The sequence below is a fragment of the Carlito syrichta genome, unplaced genomic scaffold, assembly GCF_000164805.1.
Source record: "Carlito syrichta isolate Samal-C Ts95f unplaced genomic scaffold, Tarsius_syrichta-2.0.1 Scaffold153698, whole genome shotgun sequence".
Taxonomy (NCBI): Eukaryota; Metazoa; Chordata; class Mammalia; order Primates; family Tarsiidae; genus Carlito; species Carlito syrichta.
In genome coordinates, this window is record NW_007097794.1 from 177,039 (window position 1) to 189,073 (window position 12,035).

The following is a 12,035-nucleotide window of genomic DNA, read 5'->3' on the forward strand; positions in this document are numbered from 1 at the left end:
GGGCGCGGGCGTGGGGCTGGTGGGAGAGGGCAGGGACGTGAGATGCCCTGGGGAAGCACCTTCACCTGCCGCAGCGTCCGCCTCCCCGCAGCCCCGAGAAGGTGGGCGCTGGCCTTCACACGAAGGGTGCATTGTTGTTCCCAGTGTGGGGAGGTAAACTGAGGCCCAGGGAGGGAGGGCCAGTCACCCATCAGCCAGCACAGTGATGTGTGAGGGTGGATGTTGGGATCTGCCCACTGGCCTCAAGCCCAGGAAAGCGGAAGACGGGCCCAGCCCACCCACCACACACCTGACTCAACAGACTCCACCATGAGGCAGAGTAAGAGAGGCCTTAGGTGTTTACATCCCAACCCAAGCCAGGACGGATGAGGGGCCCAGACACAGCCCCTCTAAGGGGGGACTGGGCCGGCCAAGAAAATGCCTCCTCTCAAAAACTTGTTCCTTGGTCACCAGACTGTCCATGCAGCTAGTTAAAGCCTACAGCCCTGTTGCAGTGTGACTACTGGACACATGCCATGCCCAGCAATGCAGGGACATGACCGGTCAAGAAAGGCCTGGTGGGGTGTCTGCAGGTGTGGACGGCCAAGGACATCACCTGGCCATCCTCACGGGACATAACCAAGCTGACAGCCCTCTGGTCCTCCCTCACAGTGACTGGCTGTTCCTCGACACTGGTTAATGCCCACCCGCAGACATGTCATCCTTCCTAACCAGACTGGTCCACCTAACCCTGTAGGGGCCTGAGGCCACAGGGACACCTGTACTGCCCCTCCACCCTGTGGCCTCGGAAGCTAGACCCTCTCTCGCCCCTAGGCCAGGGACCTTCCCGGTCCTCTACTGGGCTCAGGCCACCCCGGAGGGGTAGAGCTTGCCCTGTCTTGTGTTCCTTGTACTATCTGGAGGCCCGAGATCCTCAGGGAGGGCCCCACACCCCAGGGGAACAGCCCACGTGTGGACATGCCACCACACCCAGTGGAACTATCTCCACCGACCCCCACCATGCAAGACCACGGAGAAGACCAGAACCACGCACCACAGGGCTCAAAGCCACAGGGTATGTGACCACCACTGGTGGTAACAAACTGGTCCCAGCATGCTTAGAGGAGCATCTGAGTTCAAAGCCATGGGGCTTGCTGAGAGTTCAAGTGCCACAGACCCTTCGTGGGATGAGGAACGGTGCGCTGGGCTGCAGAACTACTGTGGGGACGGCGAACTCTGACCCTCCACGCCCTCACCAACCTTCCCAGGGGTGATGGATCTGGGAAGGAACTGCCCCGTGCTGAGGCGTTCCCTGACAGACACACGTTTGCCACCACTTCCCTAGCTCGGTTTCTGGCTCCTGGCTGCTGCAAGGGTCCCAGTCTCTCTGGCTCAGACCAGCCTAGGGAGCTCTGAGGGGCTGCACCGGTGACTTGGAGCTCCTGGGCTGCGGCTTTGGGGACGACTCTGCCCACAGACCCTGCCTTTCCCTGTCCTACCTCTGGGATCCAGTTCAGGCCTCGGGACAGACCATGCCCTCCCACCCCCTCTGCCCTGGCAAGGAGCGGCAGACCTCCAAGCGCCCAACCGCAGAGCTACCCCACCTGGCGCAGGTGGATGCCCGAGGAGCCCGGGAAGGCTGATGCCCAGGGAGGCCCGAGGAGGAGCCTCCAGCAGGAGCAGCAGCACCCAGCCACGCCCGTGTTCCTCAAAGGCGTCAGACCTTATTGGGCTCCCTGGCACGCTGGCCGTTCTGCAGGAACTTGACACAGGCCCCTCCCGGAGGACAAGCTCTGCTGGGCTCTCCCAGACGGGCTGGGTATCAGCAGCCATGCTGGGTACTGCGAGGGAACCCAGGCACAGCAGTCACCCCAGGCCCCCCCAACGTGCGGAGGGAGAGGACAGGCACAGACATGCACCCCAATCCTGCAGCATGGTGGTGCCCAGAGGAGAACAAAGCCCACCCAACAACACCCTCAGACCCTCCTGCCCCGGCTCTGCCCCCAATTACCACGGGGTACCTGCCAGCCTCCCCAGCTGCCCCTCCCCCACCCGGGGCTCCTCTGACATGGGTCAGGAACAAGCAGAAGCCTCCCTGTAGCCTGCAGTGAGCAGCTGACCCCACGGGTGCCCATGATGGGACAGGCACTCCCCTCTTGGGCTCTTGGATGCTGGAGGCCCCTTCCACAAGGCCCACCTACGGGTCCCCAGTGGGCCCAGCGGGTTAGTCCAGCCCCCAGTGTGACCAGCTCCACAGCCAGGCTGCCGCCCTCCCTCCCCCCACAGCCTGGGATCCCGCTACGGAGACGCCCCTGGGAACTCTGACCTGGCTTCAGGACAGCACAGGGGGCACAGCCTTGGCCTGAGTTTCCCAGAGAGGACTTAGGCACTTGGACACCTCTGTGGCTGTCAGGAGGCCCTGCACTGGGGCTGCGTCCCGTTTTGGAACTGGTCTCCCCATGCTCATCACAAGGTAGCCTGGCTGGCCACTTCTAAGGCCAGAAATGAGAAACACCCAGACTCTGGCAAAAAGCTGCTGTCCCCACACTGGGGCCCCAGACCCCATGAGCCCTCCCGCGCCCCTCCCTGCTGCTCTGCCCAGTGTTCTGTGGTTCCAGAGAGAGGTTTCTGTGGATGTAATGGGCAGCCCAGCAGCCAGGGGCTGGAGGAGAAGGCCAGAGGCTGCCCGGCCTTCTTGGTACCTTCTTGCCCGGTGACCAGGGGCATTAGGAGCTGTAAATTTAGCCAATCCTTTTAAGCCCAGCTGGGCATTAGCGGTATTACTCAACCCTCCCCCATCCCAGGGGGGATAGCAATGACCCGCAAGCTAGATGCGACACATCTGCCCATGGCCTCCAGCCCTCCTGGGGCATCCCTTGCCCAGGGCCCTCACTCCACGGGGTGCCATGCCCTCTGCCCCTCGGCATCCACCTCACCCATACCCTGCCTGGAGCCCTGCCAGGGAGACCCCATTTCTGCTGCCTGGCTCAGTGTGGCTTTCAGCTGCTGCGAGGGTCCAGCCTCCCCAGACCCCAGGGCGGCCGCAGGGACCTAGGTGGTGCTGCAGGGGTCACTTGGGCTCCTGAGCTCTGCGGCCTCGGGGCCCCAGGCCCGTCCCCTTACCCAGCAGAACGGCAGGCTGCACAGGACGTGGCATCAGAGCTGCGGGTGGGAGGCAGGCCTGGGGGATCGCCGCCATTTGCCCCATGTTAAGCCCACTCATCACGTCTACCCGGGTCTCCACCCACATCCTATGGTCACTCCCATGGCCGTCTGCTGCCCACTGTGCCCTGGGCTCCAGGTGACTGCTACTGCAGAGCCGCCCACTGTCTGTGAGCCTGGGTTCTCCCCTTCCCCCGCACACACTGCTGGTAGCACCTTCCCCAGGGGCACGGCCATGGCCAAGGTTTTCCTGCTGGCTGGCGGCCCCAGCATAGGGCTGGCCAGAGCCACACCACCCATGGGCAAGAGGGGAATGGCTGGATTATCCAGAGCAGCTGAGGATACCCGCGGGGAGGTGCGTGGCCATGGAAACCTGCTGGTCCCAGCCCAGCCCAGTCCGGCCCCACTGCACTTCCTGTATAGATTGGACTCCCACCTTGGTTGGTTCCCCCTGACATGCAGGTCCTGCGCTTGGCCATGGGGTTGTCTGTCAAGGAATGGGGAGGACCGGCCTCCATGGACAGGAGCTCAGGCCCCACTCGCGAAGCAGGAAGGTTCAGGAGCCCACGTGCTGGAGGCGGCATATGCTGCATTCTCTGTCTCAGGGTCAAGGATGTCTGGTGTCCTCTAAATGTTGGACCTGCTCCCTCCCACCCACCCCTCTGTCACTCCGACACCAGGCAGGGTGTCACTGGCACGTGCTTTTCAAACCGCAGGTCTTGTGGCTTCGTGGCTGCAGCACACCTCCCGTGGGTCTGACCTCAGCAGCAAACGTCTCCCTAAGCTGAACATGCTCATGGGGGCGCACACTGTGCCCGCAGCTGTGGTTTCGGGGGCTTCTGCTTTACCTGTCATGGGAGACGCACGGGCCACACGGAGGCCAGAGCAGCGTCCCCAGCTGTCATGTGCACCCACGTCACAGCGCCTCCTGTAAAGTGCAGACTCAGAGTCAGAGGATCGGAGCACAGGCCTGAGACTCTGCATCCCTAACAGGCTCCCAGGTGAGGTCGGTGCCGACCAGAGGCCTAGACACCAAACAGCTGAGATCCAGAAGCTCCCACAACCCTCTCACTGTCACTTGGATGTCCTGCTCTGGCCAGAGTGGTGTTAGCTTCCTGAGGAGCGTGGCACCCTCGGATGGGCCCCTCAGGTCCTGGGCAGAGCTCAGAGCCGGCAATGACCTGCCCAGGCTGGGCTGTTGTTGCTGGGGGACTGTGTCCCCATCTTGGACCTCGAGCCCGGCCCCTGGCAGCACCTGCCTCGAGGCCTGCAGCACCGATGTCAAGCTCGGGTGCTTCTGAGCAGACAGGCAGGCTCCGGACCCCAGGCCACCCGGGTCTCTACCCACTTCCTGTGGTCACTCCCATGGCCGCTGGCCACACAGCCCCAGACCCATGAGAGTCCAGTCCCCTTGTTGTGCAGACACTGGAGCCGACAGAGGTGCCAACAGGTAAAGCCAGCTAGGACGCAGGTCACCAGTCCCCCCCCAGCCCTCGAAAGTCAGCCAGAGACACCTGCTGGGCATCCCCCTCCATGACCACCAGCCTCTGGGACACCGAGTGCCACTCAGGGCCGCAGTCACATATGGTGGCAGTTGGTGACAGGACAGCTACTCTGGTATCAGGAGACTCCAAATCACCCCCGCTGCCCCACAGCCTACGAGCCCACTCGGCACAGGGCCCTGGACCCAGGCCCACAGTCCCATCAGAGCCTCTGGAAGGGGAAGCGGCTCGGGCCTAGCTCCAATGCCCGAGAGCTGCCTCCAGGCATGATGGAGGGGCCGGGCCAGCTCTCCTGGTAGGGCCGGGCTTGTGGGGCTGAGGGCAAGGGGAGTGCTGGGACTCCTCCCTCGCAGGCCCGTGTGGCTGCAGGTGCCCCCCGCAGTCTACCTGGGTGCCCACTAGAGCCCAGGCTCTGCTGGGCATGTCCTCTAGAAGGAACAGCCCTGAACTGGCAGCATCCATAGGGGCTGGCGGGCCACGGGCAGGGGGTGGAAGGGCCCAGGTGGCTCTGGGAGGCCTGGCCTCACCCCATCCTGGGTGTCCCTGTCCCCAGGACCTTCCCATCCTCGGGATCCGAGCCCCACAGGAGCTTCCACCAGGCTCCAGCAATACCACCCGCCTGTACCCTCGCCCTCATCCCGGCTGCCTGAGACAAGCCCATCCTCCCCTGTGCCACGGCCGACACTGGTCTTGACAGACCCATGGTGCTCCAGTGCTCCTCTGTCCGGACCAGCCTCCACCCTAACCCCGACAGGTCCTCAAGCCACAGCTCCAGCCTCCTACCCTGGCCCGCACCCCTCCCAACAGTGGGCCGTCCACCCTCCACCACTCCTAGCCCTCCCCAGTCCCCACCTGGCTCGCAGGATGGGGAGGCCAGAGGGTGCGTGGGCGACCTGCCCACCCCCACATCTGCCGAGGTCACCCAGCCCCGGAGCCAGGATCCAGCTCCATCCCACAACAAGCAAGAGCCTCCTCCCAGCAATTCCCCCAAACTAAGACATGCTGAGCGCCTGCTGTATACTGTACCCCACCAGGGGACATGGAAGCTGCAAGCGCCACAAACCCAAGCTGTTCGGGACTCAGGCCTCAGGGCCATGGGCCAGCCAGCAGCCATATCCCAGGCTGGGACCAGGCGTCCTCCGCACCACCGGATCCTGAGACAGAATAAACATCCTGGCTGTGGGCCTGATTCTGGGCCCAAGGCTGCTAAGTCACTTCCCAGCTATGTGACACAGGCCAACGCGCAGCCTGCATCCTGTCCTTGAAGCAGGTCAATGGCGGAAGCACCCCCTACCCTTGTCGGTCAGATGTCGTGAGACTCAGGTGAGATAAGGCCTGAGGTGAGAGCTCATCACAGCCAGGCATACAGCAGGCACTCAATGATCAATACGATGATCATTCGACTTCACGACGGCCCCTGCTATCCCATGCTGTCTTCTGCACTCTCCCCTGCCTCTGCCTCTCCAAATCACACCTTTCCCTCAGAGCCCACCTCCTGGCCCACCTCCTCCATGAAGCCCCCCTCAGCCACTCTGGCTACCACAGGCCATTGCTGTCTCTGAACTTCAGTTCTCCGTAGACCTCACCACTCCCTAATGCCTTCCACTCAACTCTCTGAGTCTAGCTTGGGCCTCAATCTGGCCCCCTCCTGCTGGGCTGACCTTAGCTCTGCCAGCCTGCATGAACTCACAGGGGTCCATTCTGTCTCCTCCATGGGTGCTGGGGGCCACAGGTGGGCCCACCATCGGCCTTTGAAAGCTTCTGGGTTCATTCCTAAGCATGACAGCTTACTTGGAGCCACAGGGAAGGGGGTGAAAGGTGCCCTGCCCTGAACCCAGCAATGTACCCATGGGCCCTGGGCTTAGGCCAGGAAGCTCCTTCCAGTGTGGTGGCCAGCACCCTGGGCTGCCCTTCTCAGGTGACACCCTCCTTGGTGTCACTCCTGGGTAACTGGGGTCCCTGGGCAGCTCCTTCCCCCTTGGCCACAGTTCCCTGAACCGGAGTCCAGCTGGATCAGAGACAGCACCAGGCAGTCCTGAGAGCCTGGCAAGGGTGACCATGGCCCGGAGCAGACTGTGACAGCTGGGCCTTGGTGGGCCATGGCCTGGGGCCTGTCCAGGTGGTCTCAGTGTCACAAGGCAGGAGCTCAGAGCTGGCTCACTTTCGACAGCAGCCTTCCTTTCCACCCCCCTCCCCATCCTCGGGGCCAGCTAAAGTCCCCCAAAAGCTGCCTTGACTGGTCAGTGCCCAGAGGCCCTCAGAACGCCTCAACACACCTGTGATGCTATGTCTGCCGGACACCAGCTCTCACTCCCTCCATGGCTGCTGTCCAAGAGGACTGACACGCATGCTATGGCATAACTGATGAACATGCAGGTCTCAGTGGGGGGCAGGGAAGAGGGCATCGGAAGCCACTGGAACCCAGAAAGGAGCACAGGAAAGGCAGCAGGAAAGACATCCGGAACAGTGTCCATCTTTTCCAGTCTGGGTACCGACAGGGTACTGGTCATTCTCTTCTGGGTCTCTGGGTCTCCTCCGGGCCACACGGCTCCAGGGAAGGACAGAGAGAGTGGTGTCCAGAAACCCACACCGGTGGCTGCCGCTGTGACCTCGAGAGGGTCACCTTTGGGCACCAGCCTCCATCTCTGCAGAAAGGGGTGGGGTTCTCTTCCCTGGGCCCCTCCAGCTCTGGTCCTTCTGACTCGGAGGTGTTCACTCTCTCCCCTCCTACCCCTCCCAAGGGCCTCCTGCTCAGTGTGTGGGCAGGTAAGCTGGGCACAGATCCCATGCCCGGGCCTGCCGCATGGCAGGCCATGCAAGCCTGGCCCAGGGTCAGCCGATTCTCTACCCTGGCACCTATGGGCAGGGAGCAGAAGCTGGGGCTGGATTCCAAGCTAAATATGGAGCCAGAGCCCAGCTTCTCCTGTGAGGCCCAGGGTCCGGGCCTCCTGGTCTGCGGCGAGGCTTCCTCTGGCTCACCCAAAATGCTGATGCAGAGGCCACACGCTGTGAGGTCAGGGGGCCGGATGGCAGTGAACTTCCAGAGCAATAAAAAAAATCTGCAGCGTGAGGAACGTGCCTCCAAAGCCAAACAGACACCCGGCCAGGGCTACAGCAGAGAGCCCGGTGCCTGGCAAGGTCTTCTGGAGGGGACAGAGATGAAGTCGGAAGACAGCACAGAGCATGCCAGGCCCCAGGAGGGGATGGGCACAGAGTCGGCAGACAGCATGGAGCCCACGAGGCCCTCAGGAGGGGACAGAGCTGGGAGTCAGCGTGCAGCCCAGTGAGGCAGCACTCCCTTCCCTGGCTGACAGGTGGGATCACCCAGAGAAAAGGGCGGGGTGACCCAGCCCCCCCAACAGAAGCGCCATGGCCAGCCTGGCATGCACTCGTGACACAGGCCTTCTTGGCACCGAGCTGAGCGTCCCCAGCCACAAGAGCAGGCCAATCCAACCCTGGGACCCCGTGAGCCACCCTCTTCAGTGCCATAAAGCCAGAGCATTCGCTGCACTGGGGCCACCATGGACCGGGGGAAGGTGCTGAAGTCCTGACTGGCACCTGCGGGCACGGCCCTGCTGGGAAACAGTCCTTGCAGATGTAATCCAGTGAGGGCAGGGCCATGCAGGATCAGGGTGGGCCCCCGCCTAGGGACTGGCGTCCTCACAGGAAGAGGGAACTCTGGACACAGACACACATGTAGAGGACACCGCACAAAGATGGAGCAGGCAGAGAGGGATGCCGGCGCAGAATGCCAAGGACTATGGGGCCTTCAGCCAGGAGGGGCCAGGATGTGACCCCCGACAGCCCTCGGAAGAGTCCAGCCTGAGGACACTGGGATTCTGGGCTTCTGGATCCAACCCCCAACAGCCCTCGGAAGGGACCAGTCTGCAGACGCCGGGATTCTGGACTTCAGGCTCCAGGACCAAGTGGAGGAATTTCTGTCATTTGAAGCTACTAGGCTATGGCCAGGTGTGACATAATCCTGGGACTCACACACAGCACAGGAGGCCCTGCCGTGAGTGCCAGCAGCCTGGTCTGCACCCAGCCCTCCCCCCTCCCCTGGCCTGGTTCGCCCTGGCCTCTGATGCCCCCAGGCCTCCGACACCCCTGGGCCTCTGACTACTGGGCCTCCGATGCCTCCCCTGGCCTCCCACCGCAGCACAAGCCAAGCCACTCCAACGGAATCCAGACTCGATGCCCATGACGGCCAGCTCTGGTAGCTGGGAAGTTTAGTTAAGAATTGTGCCACCACTGGCTTGCAGTACTGTCATTACTTCCGAAAGGGCTCAGTTCTATGTGCATAACCCCAGAGCAGCCACATATGGTGGGTGGGTCACGTGGGTTCTGATGGGGAGACTAGCTCCAGATGGAACAGGCGGGAACCCATGCTCAGAAGTGGGCAGCTTTCCTAACACACCAAGGATGCTGCGTGGACCAGGGGTGGCCAGGGACCCCTTGGGAGTTACTCTAACTTGATCCAAGCCTCGTACTCTGGGTAGAGAGCAGTATTTCTAAAAAACCAGAAACCCGAGGGCTTAACCTATAAATTAAGACTCTTGGGACTCATGCCTGTACTCCCAGCGCTTGGGAGGCCAAGGCAGGAGGACAGCTTGAAGCCAGGTAGGTAAGACCAGCCTGGGCAATGTAGTGAGACCTCATCTCCACAAAAACATTTAAAAATTACCTGGGCATGGTGGCATGTCCTATAGTCCAAAAACACAAAAACTCAGTAGGCTAAGGTGGGAGGATCACTTGAGTCCAGGGTTCGAGGTTACAGTGAGCTATGATCACACTGCTGGCCTCTAGCCTGGGTGACAGAACAAGACTCCGTCTCCAAAAGAAAAAAGTGTCCGGAACAGAAAAGGGGCATTGCAGAAATAGGCATCTCAGCAGCCGGTCCTGCTGCTGGGAGGCTCTGGGCAGAAACTGTCCCTGGGAGGTGGGGATGGTGGTCAGGACCCCTCAGCAAAGGCCCAGAGAGCCTCTCAAGCCACGGTGGATCACATATCTTAGAAGCTCCAAGCTGCTCCCAGGGACAGGACGGAATGCCAGGGATCCTGTCCTCAGCTCCATATCTCAGAAGTGCAGACTCCTCAGGACAGCCTTGGAGGCAGGGCCCTGCAAAGCCCACAGGGGAAGCCGTAAGGTGTCCACCCCGCAGGGTGCCCCAGGGGTGAGTGTCCAGGCCCCATCCCAAACCCACAGAAAGCCCTGGGGCCTCGGAACGGCCCACACACCGGTGTCCCTCGACCCTCCCCAGAGCCAGGACCTCGGGGCAGGTAGGAGACGCCCAACTCTGTCCCATGAGCATGTGGTTGCCAGCACCCAAATGGTTTGGGATTCGCCCTCTGCACGTCTCTTTATTTCAACACGACCACAGCTGCCCCTGCACCGTCTCCACATGGTGCTCAGAACGGGCGCAGTCTTTGTCCAGCACAGGGTCAGCCCCGTGGCAGGGTTCTGGGTTTCAAGATTTGGCCAGGCGTTATTCCCAGGCGTTATTCCCGCAGCCCCCCACCCCACCCCAGCCACGGGCTCCCCTCTTTCAAGGGAAATGGCAGTGGAGGGCACAGAGGTATCTCCACCCAACGGCTGCCCGGCCACACCAGCCTCTCAGACCCGTGATGCTGCCTAGGGCGATGGGAACAACTTCACGCTGATGTGGGCGAGACTGCGGGTAGACACTTCTCGAAACCCCTCAGGTTGGGCGCTCAAGTCAGACGCGTCTCACGGTGTGTCAGTCACACTTGAATGAAGCCCTGTGAGTCCCAAGCGGGGGAGGCCACCAAGGGGGAGTGAGGCCACAGAGGGGAGTGAGGCCACCGAGAGGGAGAAGCACCCGAGGGCAGTGAGGCCGCGCTGTCCCCCACACATGGCAGAGCGTGTCCCCGCCTGGAAAGCGCCAGAGATGGATGGGGCGGCTAGGGAGGCTGGGTTGGCCTGGGGGCTCAGGAGGCCTGCCCCCAAAACCCACAGGAGCGGGTTCAGGTCTCAGAACTCTGGACAGGCCTGTGCACGTCTCTGGTTCTCTCTGGGCCTCTGCCTCCTTCTCCATGGACGGCTGGACCACTGGTTTCCAGGGGGCATTTGCACAAAAACAAGTTCTGGGCCTCGTCCCCTCCATATCACTCAAGGAGAGTTCAGGGCATAGGAATCTGCATTTTGACAAGCTCCTTGGGCGATGGGAACGTGCAGGTCTGGATAGCACTTGGGAACTGTGGGCCATGTGCTCCTAAAAGTCCTGATCGCCAGTGCCAATGGCCCTGGGTCCTTAAGGAGAAACAGCCACCTACAGCCAAGATGAGAGTGTAAAAGCATAGGATGTTCAGAGGTGGGTGACACAGGGAGGCCCCTCCTATACTGTCTTCAGCCAGGAGCCTAAACCTGGACCTTGACTCTCAAGAGGGTGACATTTCACAGTTGTGCAGGTTGTGTACTGCTCAAGAACATCCACGTGAGATGGGCTGAAGGCAGATCGTGCCATCTGTGAAGCCAGAAGCCCGGTGCAGGGTGGTGGCCAACAGGTGTGGAGGGGGGGCGGGGTGGGCTGCTTTCTTCAAGCTGCGCCCTTCAAGGTGAGGGATGCCCTTTCCTCATTCTCACAAATGTGCCGTGTCGGTTGTCGGGGTCCATCTGTGAGAAGACCAGGACAGTGAACGCACCTGTGTTCTGCCCACGCGCCTGCCTCCACCCGGCTCACATTCAAGGCAGCGCTGGTGCTGTCTCCTCCCACCATGGCCAAGTTTTGCCCCTGGGTCCTTGTCACCTGCCTTCCTGGATGTCACTGGCATTCAGTCCCCACGTGCTTGTTCGAGCTGTTCTGCCACACACCTACCCCTCTGGTCACTGCCGGTCCTGGGCACCTCCGACAAGTCCCCCAGGTGGACTGGATACCACCCCAAGTGATGGAGCCAGGCGCCCCCTGGCGCTCCAAGCCTGGGTGGGAAGTGATTAAAGCGCTAATGACCGCCAGCCGTGGTCGTGAGTGAGGACACGGCAGGAAGGCCGTCTGTTCATTACAGCCTGGTAGGCGGCGCTGCCAGAAACAGTCCAGCTCCGGCGTCCCCACAGGCTGGAGAACTGGGAGCCGGGCGTGCCCACATGGGCTTGGGCCCCCCACCCACAAGGCCTCAATACCTTACACTTAGAAGAGGAGGCTACCGTAGCTCTCCACAGCCACCCCTGGCTGTGAACTCCTCTCCCTGGCTGCCTTCCCGGTCTTCCTCACCCTGTGGGGCCCAAGACCCTCGGATGTGTGCTGCAGGCCCACCCAGCCAGGCAGAGGCCACCCGGGAAAGGGCCAGGGACACAGCAGATGAAGGTCAGCATTTCCCACCTGGGCGCTCCCCGCTCACCTTAGCAGACTTGAGGTGGGGAGGGGTAGGAGGAGGG